The sequence below is a fragment of the Meleagris gallopavo genome, chromosome 5 (genome assembly GCF_000146605.3).
Source record: "Meleagris gallopavo isolate NT-WF06-2002-E0010 breed Aviagen turkey brand Nicholas breeding stock chromosome 5, Turkey_5.1, whole genome shotgun sequence".
NCBI lineage: Eukaryota > Metazoa > Chordata > Aves > Galliformes > Phasianidae > Meleagris > Meleagris gallopavo.
This window is the reverse complement of record NC_015015.2, coordinates 35,509,056-35,520,953: the sequence shown is the minus strand read 5'-3', so window position 1 is coordinate 35,520,953 and position 11,898 is coordinate 35,509,056. Positions and strand designations below refer to the sequence as shown.

At 36.1% G+C, this 11,898-nt stretch overlaps 1 long non-coding RNA gene across 1 annotated transcript in view; it reads right to left on the bottom strand.

The window, feature by feature from the left end:
- LOC116216680 overlaps positions 1 to 11,898 on the bottom strand; it is a 36,768-nt gene that overhangs the window by 9,236 nt on the left and 15,634 nt on the right. Inside the window, exons 2-3 of the long non-coding RNA XR_004159945.1 lie at positions 7,116 to 7,235; positions 4,687 to 4,803 (exon numbers count right to left, since the gene is read on the bottom strand). This is a non-coding gene — a long non-coding RNA (uncharacterized LOC116216680). The remainder of the gene's footprint in view (positions 1 to 4,686; positions 4,804 to 7,115; positions 7,236 to 11,898) is intronic.

Here is an 11,898-nt window from a genome sequence, read left to right as displayed (position 1 = left end):
AAACATTTCTTAGTGGATTTTCTAGCCAAACTGAAGAGGAGTGGACACAAGACCTGGGATTTCAATAAAAGGCTTGCATTTGCCTAACTCAAAGCTTACCTAGTGTCTACATTCAAGAAGGATGCATGGCATTAAATGGCTGGAAAATGGGTCCTAGGGTAGATGACTATCTATGTCATCTCTCTCTAAAGGGGATAGATACCAAGGAGGAACTTCATGACAGCAGATAAACAGCTGTGTAGGAATCAAAACTGCAATAATAGGCTCTGCAGCTTGACAAGGAAAGGCACAACCTCTTGCTACTTGAATTCAAACCAGAGCAAATTCAAGAGTGAAATGAGGTGTGGCACATTCCTGATGGTGCTCATTAGTCACTGGTACACTTTACTGAGGGTAGTGGTGGCTCCACACACCAGTAAGAGTCAGGTCTACAGTGGAGGTTCCTTCCCACAGGGAAGGAAAACCAAAAAGAAGCTGCACCTTTAAAACCCTTTTCTCTAGTACTATGCCATGTCACGGATACAGTCACATAAATAATTGGCAAAAAAATTAATAAATGATTGCTGAATACTATCAGAAGAAATCCCATATCTCCACTACGTGTGTCCTTGCAGTGCACTTGGGAACATACTGGTGCTTGGGTAGTGAATTTTGTGATACGAAGGCTGCTCTGAAACTAATATCTCCTGTTTTATTATGTTGGCCCATGACATCAGTGGTAGATGTTTGTGGTATGGCAGTAGAGGGGCAGTCTGACAAAGTGGCACCTGACATGGGAGTGTTTGGAAGAAAAGGTGTGTGTCATTGAATTCCTCCTTGAAATTGAGGAAAATGGCATCCATTGACATTCATCAATGTTTACTGAACATTTATGGAGATCTAACAGTGGATGTGAGCACAGTGAGGAGGTGGATGGTGCATTTCAGCAGCAGCCACAGTAGCAGGAAAGACATGCCCCATTCCAGATGATCATGCGGATATTTGTGAGAGCAGCGTGCAGGCTCCTGTGAGATGGAAAAATGAGTCTTGCATACACCTCAAAATACACTGGAGTGGACAAGCTCATACCTCCCTTGTTATAGCCTTCTCCTATTCCTTGCCAGAACACATTAATAAATTCTTGTGTCCTTCACAGTGTCAATAATTTTAATTTAAATAGATTACAACTTCAGTTCCTAAATCTAATAAGCACTATTACTCCAGAATGAAAGAAAGGTTATAAAAATGAAATTTAAAGGAATCCTTCACAATTTAAGAGTGCTAACTTAACCCTGAAGATCCATGTTATTGTGGCTCTCTATATATAATCAGTAGTTGTAGCAGCTGGAATGCTTATGCCATTTTCTAGGTAATAAATGGTTCTTTTCTAAATTTCTGGAAAATCTGAAGAAAGAAATAATCAAAAATCACTAAAAATTAAAACTAAACATTGACATTAATTTTAAAATATCTAATCACAGTGAAAGATTTTCTGCTTTTACCAAGTGAAGCTCAGAAGCAAAATACAATGGATATATATCTTACAACAAATATTTTCAAAGAAAAAAGCTAAAAATATCTCTTTTCTATATTTACACATCCAATTCAACTCTAGATAACTGCTAAAACATAAATTCCGATTGCAATCCAGTTACAATGCAGACCAAGCACAAAAGCCTTCTAATGATCTTTGATTAGTTCTTTATTAAATTCATCAACGGAGCAAAGAAAATTTAATAATCTTTGCCATTTGTCATCTTTCTGATTGCAGTTTTGATTAGAACTTTCAGCTTTTATTTTCTTCTTTTCTAGTCATTGCTATTACTGTAATACTGCTCTTTTCCTCTAGTTTAAGCGATAAGCTAAATGAAACAAATTTATAATTCCAGCTCCGTATTTAACTAAGTGTGTTCATGCCCTGGAGGAAACTAGCTAAGAATATTGGATTTTAAAAATGCAAAATAGCCCTTAGTGGAATGACTTGAATTCATATCGTAAAAATTTTTAGAGTCCCAAATAAATACCATCTTATCTAACCACTCAGTTACTGATAATGCATGTCAGAAACCACAGGCAGAGAACAGAGTCAAGTCTAACCCGGGGCTTGTCATGCCCCCATTATATTGTAAGAACTCCCACAAACGAGGGAGAGAAGAGGACTACAGCTTTGTTCCAAGATTGCTGCACCTGAGAGCTTCTCCTGCCCATAATGCTCTCAAGAATTGTACCCTCTATGATCACCCCACATTATCATTGCTGACTTGCAGCTTAAGGAAGTTGTCCTCAATTACATATTGCTTTAATCGGAGAATGGTGCTCTAGAGCTGCCTCAGGACAACAATACAGAGGCTTACTGCAACTAGACATGGAGCCCGGTCACCTTGAAATCTCTGTTAACACAAGGAAACACAAAGACTTACTTTTAAACCCCAAAACAGACAGTGCAATAATTTGCAACAATGAAGAGGAAGGAAGGTAGTTAATAATGCACTTATTCCACTTTTTTTGAGATTGTATTTATGCAATTGTGAAATCTTGGACTTACTAAAAATATCAGTTTTTTTTTGTTCAGGGTTCTTTTTTTTTTCTGGGCTTCAAGATGGTTTTAATGCTATGTCATTATAGGAACTGTTTTATGAAGACAAAATACTTATTTTACTGTTCATATTATGCTTTATTGCAGTTCCACTGAATGTTAAGCTCTGTATTTTTCAAACCTTCACATTTTTGAGCACAAAAGCGAACACTTTCCATAGCTAATTGGAACATCTTTTCTTCCTCACAGGCTGTCCACATTCTCCTAAATGTTTCAAACAGTTATGTGATGTCTCAAATTAAGACATTATACTGGATCTTTCATGTGCAGTGATGTATTTGTCATGTGGCAGCAACCATTTGCTTACGTTACATTTGACTTAATAGCAAAAGCGAAAGAAAAAATGGGGAGAAGTAATAGAAATAATAGACATTTAATATTGATGCTCACAGTAAAATCTGAACATTTCTTCACTGTAGAAGATTCATGATGCAATGTTGCCACCAGGATATCAGCCTAGTGTATGCTGCATTTTTAAAATAAAACTTGTCAGTCAGCATTAAAAAGTCATCTTAATTACAGAGAACTTGAAGACAGTCAGAATCTGCTGTATGGCTGAGACAAAGTCAAAGTTTTACACTCCTAACTGCTCTTTATTAGAAAATGATTAATTCAATACGAAATAGGTTTTCAAAATGATGATGGGATTAATCAACTTGTTAGCAGAGAAAGTATTGAAATAACTTCACGGTTGGCATAGCTAGTTGTCAGAGCAGCTCTCCCTTTCATAGGCACTTGTTATAACAGGCAGGGGGCTAACCCTCTCAGACATGGAGCTAATCAGTCCTTGAAAGTCACTTCATCCAGTGGAGTGGAATAATGTACTCTATCGTCAGCTGTCCACCTCTACCATTTGGATCAATGGTATTTAGATTGACCATTTTTTTGCCTCATCAACTTCCATTTTAAAGAATTATAATTTTTTCTATGGTATCTTTTATCAAAATATCAGGTTAAATGTATTTTATTATACTAACCACTTCATAACTGGCATTGTTAAGAACTGTCAATGAATACATATTGTGATAAAGAAAAAGCAGTCTTAGGAAGGCTTTAAGTTTGACTAAGTTCTCAGAAAAAACACCTGAATGATTACTAAGCTCACAATTAATGACAATGAACAATATTTCCAGCGCAGCATTAACACAATTAAACTTCTAAGCCAAGGGTCAATTTACAATTGCTGGGCAGATGCCAGCAGCTATCTGCTTGCCAACACCTGCTCGTACCATGCAAATGGATGCTCTTTGCCAGAGTTTGTAGTATGCATTTCCAACTTTAATACAACTGTCTGTTTTCCCTGTCTGCAAGAATTCATGCTTTTCCTGACTCTGGGCTGGGACTAACTGAATGTGAATAGATGGGCCAGCGAGCCCCAGTCAAGGTCACTGAACTTGGAGAAGGCAAAAGCTGCCAGATCAGAATGACGTAATAATGCTCCATCCTGTTGTTTCCTCACTTTCTCTCAGTAATATCAGCTAATATAAAATTATCATAATAAATGAGGTATTTCGTTCTCTTAACTCAGGTTTCTTCCTCGTCAGGAAATGAACCAGAATTCTATCGTTTGTATAACATGTGAAATCAAACACGTGGGGTTTTGGCACAAGGTGTTACCAAGTCCTTTTAAGTGGCTTCAGAATTTAAGTAATCTGCAGTCAAAAATACCATTTTTCTTTTAATAATCTTTCAGACTTTCTACTAATGTGTATTAACAAGTGGAAATTGTCGTTACCAAACTGAACTTTCCTGAAATGTTTCATTACTCAATTAACCATGATTTAAATTAATCAGAAAATCCGGGAAATGAATAAAAGTAGGACCAGACTAAACAATGTTGACAATTTGATTATGTTATACGCAGAATTCATCTATTCACTGAAATCCTCTTAATGTGATAACTCCACTCTTCTGATTACAATTATTTCATTTATGTAGTGAATGTGTTTTCTCCTGTCCTAATACTGACAGTTATTTTAAGCATTTTTTTTTTCCTCTCATTTGGAGGAGGCTGTTATAAGAAGGGAACAGTCATCTTTAGCACCCAGACATGTTCTCTTTTTGATGCAGTAACAACATACAGGTGGCTTGAAAAAAAATAATCTCCTTACCCTGTGTACTTCCTTTATGTTTGTGCAACTAAATGTGCCTGCTAGTTGGCCAAATCCTACCGCACGTCTTCCAGTGTGTCTAGATGTCTCTCTATTTCTTTCAATTACTTCAGTTATCTACAAAAGAGCACAAAATCAATTTTATATTGCATAACTTATTTGCATTTAAATGTGAATAACACAAAAAAACAGTGCTTGGGCTTAAGGGAGAACATCACCTTCCACAACATGCAAAGAGTTCTGGTCTTGCAGTCTGAGGACCACTGATTCCAATGGGAATTTATCAAAGTGATGACTGCAGTGATCATGCTTGCCATTGTTTTTAAAACAAAACAAAAGAGCTTGTTGAATTTGCTTTATCTTTTGTCATGTTTTCATGGCCTCTAGTAATCAAGGCATATAGTATACTCATTTCCTGACCAAACATTTGAATAAAGAAGTGAATTTGAAAATAAGAGCAATTTATTATGCACATTTTCCTCCTTTGATTAAAAAAGTGTTTTGTCTTCACCTAGAAAAATTTGATCTTGTAACCAAAACCTATCTGTAACTGAAAGTAATTCTTCCACTAAAAATTGGTTTGTATAAAATTTCAGAGCAGTTTTATTCATAAAACTGATGTTCCATGATTCTATCAAGAAACTAAAATTTGTCACTAAATCAGTCCTGCAAATTTTTTGTCACATGCATCCTTTTAGTGGGAGGCAGGTTTTGTTAACAACTCTTCATCCCCCAACCTTGTCTTATACAGGGATCCTTACGTGCCAGGTAAGCATAGTGAAAAATCATTGTGCTATAGTGAAGAAAAAACGAGAAGTGAAGTGAAAAAAGGTAGTCAACACATATCACCAGTAATAGCTCATGCTGCCATTGGTTTGAATAGAGAAATGAGTTTGTTTCTTCCTAAGCTTCTCCATCTAGTCGCAAATTCTGTTTCTTGAAAGGCTAGCTCAAGTCTTCTGCACTAAAATGAGGGTAATAATGGTACTTCTGTGTGCTCAATTAGACCCTTGCCAATAAACATCCTTTTTACTCAGATGCTTACTTTCTTGAATTTCATAATAAATTAAAGATAATTTGCATGGAAGAAAATGTGAAATCGACTTAAACAAAAAGAGTAACTGTGATGTTTAACAGAAGCTAATGGGAAATAATCAGCTTGATTAAAGTTACCTTATTAAATCAGAATTATGAATACAGAGTAAATTAATTTAAAGTCATCTTAGAGCCTTTACATCACAAATCAACATGGTGAAAAAGACAAATAATAAAATCTGTTGATCTCAAATATGTCACGTGACTACAGTTTTTCTATAGTTTATGTTCCTCTTTGTTTATTGTTGTGCTATGGTCTTGCCAGATTTTTGTTTTTTGTTTTCTAACATGACTCTTAAGACTGCTGATGTTTTTCATTAGTATATGTATTTCAGTGTAATCTCACTAAAATCAAGGAAGTACTTCTGCATACAAGAAGTATGCACTGAATCACAGATTTTACATTTACATGAAAGAGTAGATTGATGCTTAATAATTTTATAAGAATAACTGGTGCTTCAAAGGAGAACAGGAGACCTTTCTGCAACTCTACTGTAAAACTTGTTCAAAACTGTTTTAAATTTAATATATTGAGAATTTCTGCCTGAGTATATCACGTGAGATCTTACTTTGTATAAGCCAGTGGAAGTCGTTCACTGAAATAACTCTTGAAATATCTGAAAACAAAATTGAAGGCGTAGCATTGAACTTGCACTCCCAGTCAAAATAAATTTAATTTTGTTTAAAGGAAATCATGGTTATCCTCTTCAAAATCTGCATAGGCATCCTGAAACATTGCTCTTGAAAGGGGAGCATGTGCTCCCACCTACTGTTCTACCACAGTGATCTTCTGTAATGCTTCCAGTATCTCCAGCAAACATAACTCTGCCCTCGTCTGCTTTGCTTACAACTACTAAATACCTTCAGCTTCCTCTCCCATGACTCCACATCCAAAATCTGAGAGCATTGTATTTTGAATCCCAGCACAATTATGGGCACCTATGTGTCACATTATCTGCTAAGATATGCTCTTAGTGCTGAAGTTGGTGAAATTTGGCTATTGCTATTTCTAACATTACAGTGCAATTGGAGCAATGTTTCTGAAAGACCCATTCAGTACATTAGCTCTCAAATATGAAAAAATACACTTTCATCACTGAAATTATTCACTTAAAGCAGCACTTCAACAAAACATTGTCCACACTGACCTTGCAATTATTACACATCTAGTGAGTACCGATTTACATACCGTGTGCTTTTCCACCCGTAATTGAGGCTATTAAACAGAATGCAGGGGCCGTGCTCCACCCTCTGTATCTAGCAGATTACAAAGGTGTAAACTCAACAATACACAATGGTGAAGTTGCTGCTGAAGTTGGGCTACAAGTGCTCACCTCAGCTGAGGGTCCTACTCCTGTCCACAGGTGCAGATCAGCTGCTTTGTTTCAGCAACTGCCAGTGCCCAGGTGGCTCATAAACACTGACTGGTAAAACTCCTCCTGAGATAAACTAATCTGAAAATAAGAAAGATGACACAATTCTGTTGTTGTTGTTTTTAATTAAATTAGAATTTGAACTTCAGATTTGATTAGAATTACATTTTTTTTTCTTAGTAATTAGTAATTTAATACTAATCTTTAAAATACTCCTTAGAAAAAAAAAAAGTATTTTTTCTTCCTTGACTGAATGAGGCACTTACAAAAGTACTGAATTTTAACTAACTGATAATCATGTTAATTTAAATAATCATTTGCCCACAGATTTATGAAACTTATCAGCATTTGGGAATTAATATGTCAGGTTTGCCAAGATACTGAAAATACTGAAATCAGAACTGCTACTTTCATTCACATGAAAATATCTTTAAATCATATATATATTTTACAATACTGTAGGGTTTGTACACTGCTGTTCTTTAGCTATTGATGTAGTACGAGCTAAGAATGTTGATTATATAATTCACTTTTGAGAACGTGGAAAACGTCTAAATTGGAAATGTCCCTAGAAGGCCAGGAGAAAGAGAAATAAAAGGAGAGCTGTCTTGAGATCCTAATTTGGAATAGCATTTTGTATTGTTCTTGCAATATAAAGTAATTACGGAATCAACTATTAGAAGATTCTGAATTAGAGTCTGGATGGCTCAAAAAAATCACTGCCATGAAGGATGGGATAGGACATTTGCATGTGAAAGGATTGCGAATGGTATCTATGAAGAATTGTAAAATTACTACCATATTTATTATTATAATTTTGTATCATCACAGACTCATTTCAGTATGACCTGTAAGAATAGATTAAATTAATGTCATTTTCTCGTCTTGTTAACATCTTTATCACAAGAGCAAGCTGTCACAATTTTAGTGTCTAAAACAGTCTGTGAATTATAGAGGGCAAGAGATGGACTATTTCCCCATTCTGCACATTGGTTAACTAACCTCTCCTGTTCACTCTTCCTTCCCAACCACACAGGGTAACAATCAGCATAAAACCTCCTTATATCTGGCCAGATATATATACTGGTAGAAAAGAAGCCAGCCTTCACCATTTTAAATCTCCAGGAAGTTAAATAAGAAGAAATCCAGAGCTGGCTGAATGAAAGATGACGTGGGTAGAGAAGTTCTGAATGGAGACTAGGTTCAGAAAGCACTGTACATAAAATTAAAGCAAGAATATAAATACCGATTTTAATGCACATACATGTATACATATACAAATTTTTAAAATACACACTGTCTGAATAACTACTTTTATACTTCTGAGCACTTTGTCCAATGAGAAGAGAAAACTATGTCTCGATGACTTCACTGGCACTTTTTTATAATAAGATATTTGGAACCCCAAAAAGACCAAGACTATTAGATGAAAATAAATTGGCCTTTGGGAAATGTCATCTTTTTATGTAATTGGTCTACAAAAAATAGAGGTTGGTAAGGTTTGTCTGATATTTCCCTGTCCACTTCCCAATTTCCTTTTTCTTAATTTCAATTCAGGAAATAAGGACTAAAACATCCCCAAGTAATTTCCCAAGTGAAATTCTGAGAAATTTTCTTGAATATTTTCAAAGAAATATACCTTTCCTTTGGATGTGTGCTCAGCCAAGGCTTCAGAACTCTTAAACTAGGCTGTCCATTCTGTCTCAAAGACTGTTTTCTTTGTTTTAAGATACTACTCAGTAAATGCAGATATTTCTGTAAGGTGTTACAGTTCCTGATTCAGTGCTGTTAATTATCATCAGATTTTTTATAGTCTAATATATGTGTCTCAGGTAGAAGGTACATGAGATCTCATAGTGTTCTACAAAAGTGAGAAAGGAAATTAAGAGACTATTTTGGACACCAAGTAGAACACAGCAAACTCACCATGTAGAGTTACGAGTAAATATTACATCCATCACATCTATCTCTCAGCTCATAAGCGTGTGACTAAATATGTGATAAATCTGTATAATAGCTATGCACTTCACTCTGAATAACATTCATTCTGTTTTGTACCTACTACTCACATTTAATGCACTGGCCCTTAGCTGTTTTGTAGGAGCTGCTAGTGTGACAATACCCAGCTGCAGTATGGACTGGTAATGCAAAGGAGTACCCGCAACTTTTGCCAACTAAAAACCCATTTTAAAGTCAGGAAACTGACTTTTGTGAATCACAGCTTATCCACGGTTTTCCAGTTAGAGGTGGACATTCTGGACACTTAAATACAAGCCTAATGAATATCATCTCCCCCCTTCCTTTCAGAGTTGAGCTCTGCCCTCTGCTGCTCTACTATACTCCTTTGTGCTCAGAAAGACATCTGCATGCTTCTGAGTTCAACAAGTAAAAGAATGTAGTAGGTCTTCCAGTAAAAACTATAATTTCAGCAACAATTATAAAGTCAGTGCAAAGCTTGTAATTTATAATATGCTACATGTAAAATATTAGAGAAAACTGGTGCTCCAGAAGTACTTCAGGGTGCCCGTGTCTAGGAATACCAGTGCTAAGCTCATGAAACTGGGAATACATGAGAGCAGCACTGATTTAGAAGGTCTAGCACCTTGTTCACCCAACCATGGTGTCAGGGCCTACAATCCAGAGGTGCTACCTGCCAATCATTCCACATCTTCCACCTGCTAAGCTACATGGTTTAAAAAGAATACCTCAACCCAGTACTAAGAGAGTAGCTGAACAGCAAAGCAGGATGTACTGGGGGTAATGTGAAGGATCACTTTCTGAAAGTTTGCTGTTCCAGCTCAGCAATAAATAAAGCAGCTTGCAGCTTTGGATACAGAGTTGTAGTATTTACACACATAATTCACAAGGGTACATTCTAAAGGAAAGTTAATACAAACCCAAGTAGAGTTCCAAAATATGTTTTTCCATCTCTTGGATATATTGTGGATGTTGACAGTCCATTTGTCTTGTTTTTGTAGCACTTTTTGTCTGTTTGTCTAAGACTGCCTGAGGCACATTACTACATATCAGTTTCCAGAAGGACTAGAACAATATGATAAAATTTGATGTAGGTCATGTTGTTTTCAACTGATGGCTTTTCAGCATCATATATTTATATATCATTAATTCCAGTTTCTGTTGTAAGTAAAGGTTGATTACTTATTTAATGAAGAGGCTTCACTGGAACAGAGTTTTGTCACAAGATAATGGTCTCATGCTGTTAACTAAATGGAAAGCATTTACTGCAAAATATATACACTCTAATACATAAGATTAAGTTATATGAAGGGAATATTCAGCAACGGGATGTGGGCAAGCATAAGGAAATATGCAAAAAATAGTATTTTCTCATCTATAATAACAAATAAGATAACAAAAAAATACATCTCTATTGTGCCTTTATCCTCACGATACTTTTATGTCAGTAACAGAATATATCAGCACAAGCTGTTTGTGTTGAGAAGAGCACTGCCTAATAGTGATTGCTACAGGACTGCAGGATTCAGTCATCAAAGGCTGGATGAATGATACAAAAAGGCATTTTCTACAAGATTCTACACCTCATCTTAGGAAACCCCCAGCCCAAAGTACAGTTTTACTGTGCATTCAGCACATGTCCAGTGTGATTCTGGCTCCTCTTAAAGTTCTTCTATTTCTATTACCAATATAAATTAATTTGCATATAGACACTTCCTAATACTCCTGAATGTGATGTTAATAGAGAGCTATAAACTCAAAGTGTTAATCACGATGGGAGAGACAAAAGGTTTCCCTATGAGGAAATTGTCAGTTACATAATCAGAATACATTATAATCTAGTAGACAGCATGTTTTTAATAAAAAAAGAGCAAAACAAAGAGCTGAATCCATTGGCAGCAGACAAAGCTCCCTTAAAAATAAGCTTATTAATGCTTCCTGCAAGGTCAGATCAAGGGTGATGAAATGAGAATTGACCAAACATGAGAGCAATTCCCAGCTAAATAAAAAGCCAGATATTCTTTTCTTCGCCTACAACAGAAAATGAACATAGACAAGAAGGTTGATCACTGAAGCCAAAAATGTACTTTCCATTCTCTGAGCTTTCTAAAGTCTCTTCTTTTATCCATTTTCTATTTTTCATCATATTGCCATTCTCCTTTTTTTGTCAATGACCTTTCTTCAGTCCAACTCAGCTTCTGTCTAATGACCTGAAGAGGCCTTCTTCACAGGCTGGAAAGCTTTAGATTTAAGATCCCCCTCCTTCATTAGAGTGAAAAGTGAACAGCCTCTGTGTGCTGGGTGTTAATGAATGTGAAGAAAGATTTTTTTTGTATGTGTTTTACACATTATGTTCTTGACTCCTTGAGGTGCTACAATAAATTGCTGCGCTTCATTTACAAGGAGTGATAACAGAAGCAAAATGAGGATCTGGCGGCAAATTACTTCTCAGTTCACCCTGGGTCAGGCTGCTGGGGCTAATGAGAAGAGGTGCTCTAATTTTAAACTCCTCCTCGACCAAGCTATTCTTGCATTAATGTTCGCTGCTATAAATTGTAAAGTCAAATGAAGGAGCACTGCTGAAAATTAACCAGTATTTTTATCCTTTGAGTACCCAATAGAACATATTTTGGCTTCTAAGCCTGGTGGTTATCAAAGGCAGAGCAACTGCACCAGGCTCTCAGTGGCGATGCTCCCTGTGTTCACACACACACACACACACACACACACACACACACACACACACACACACACACACACACACACA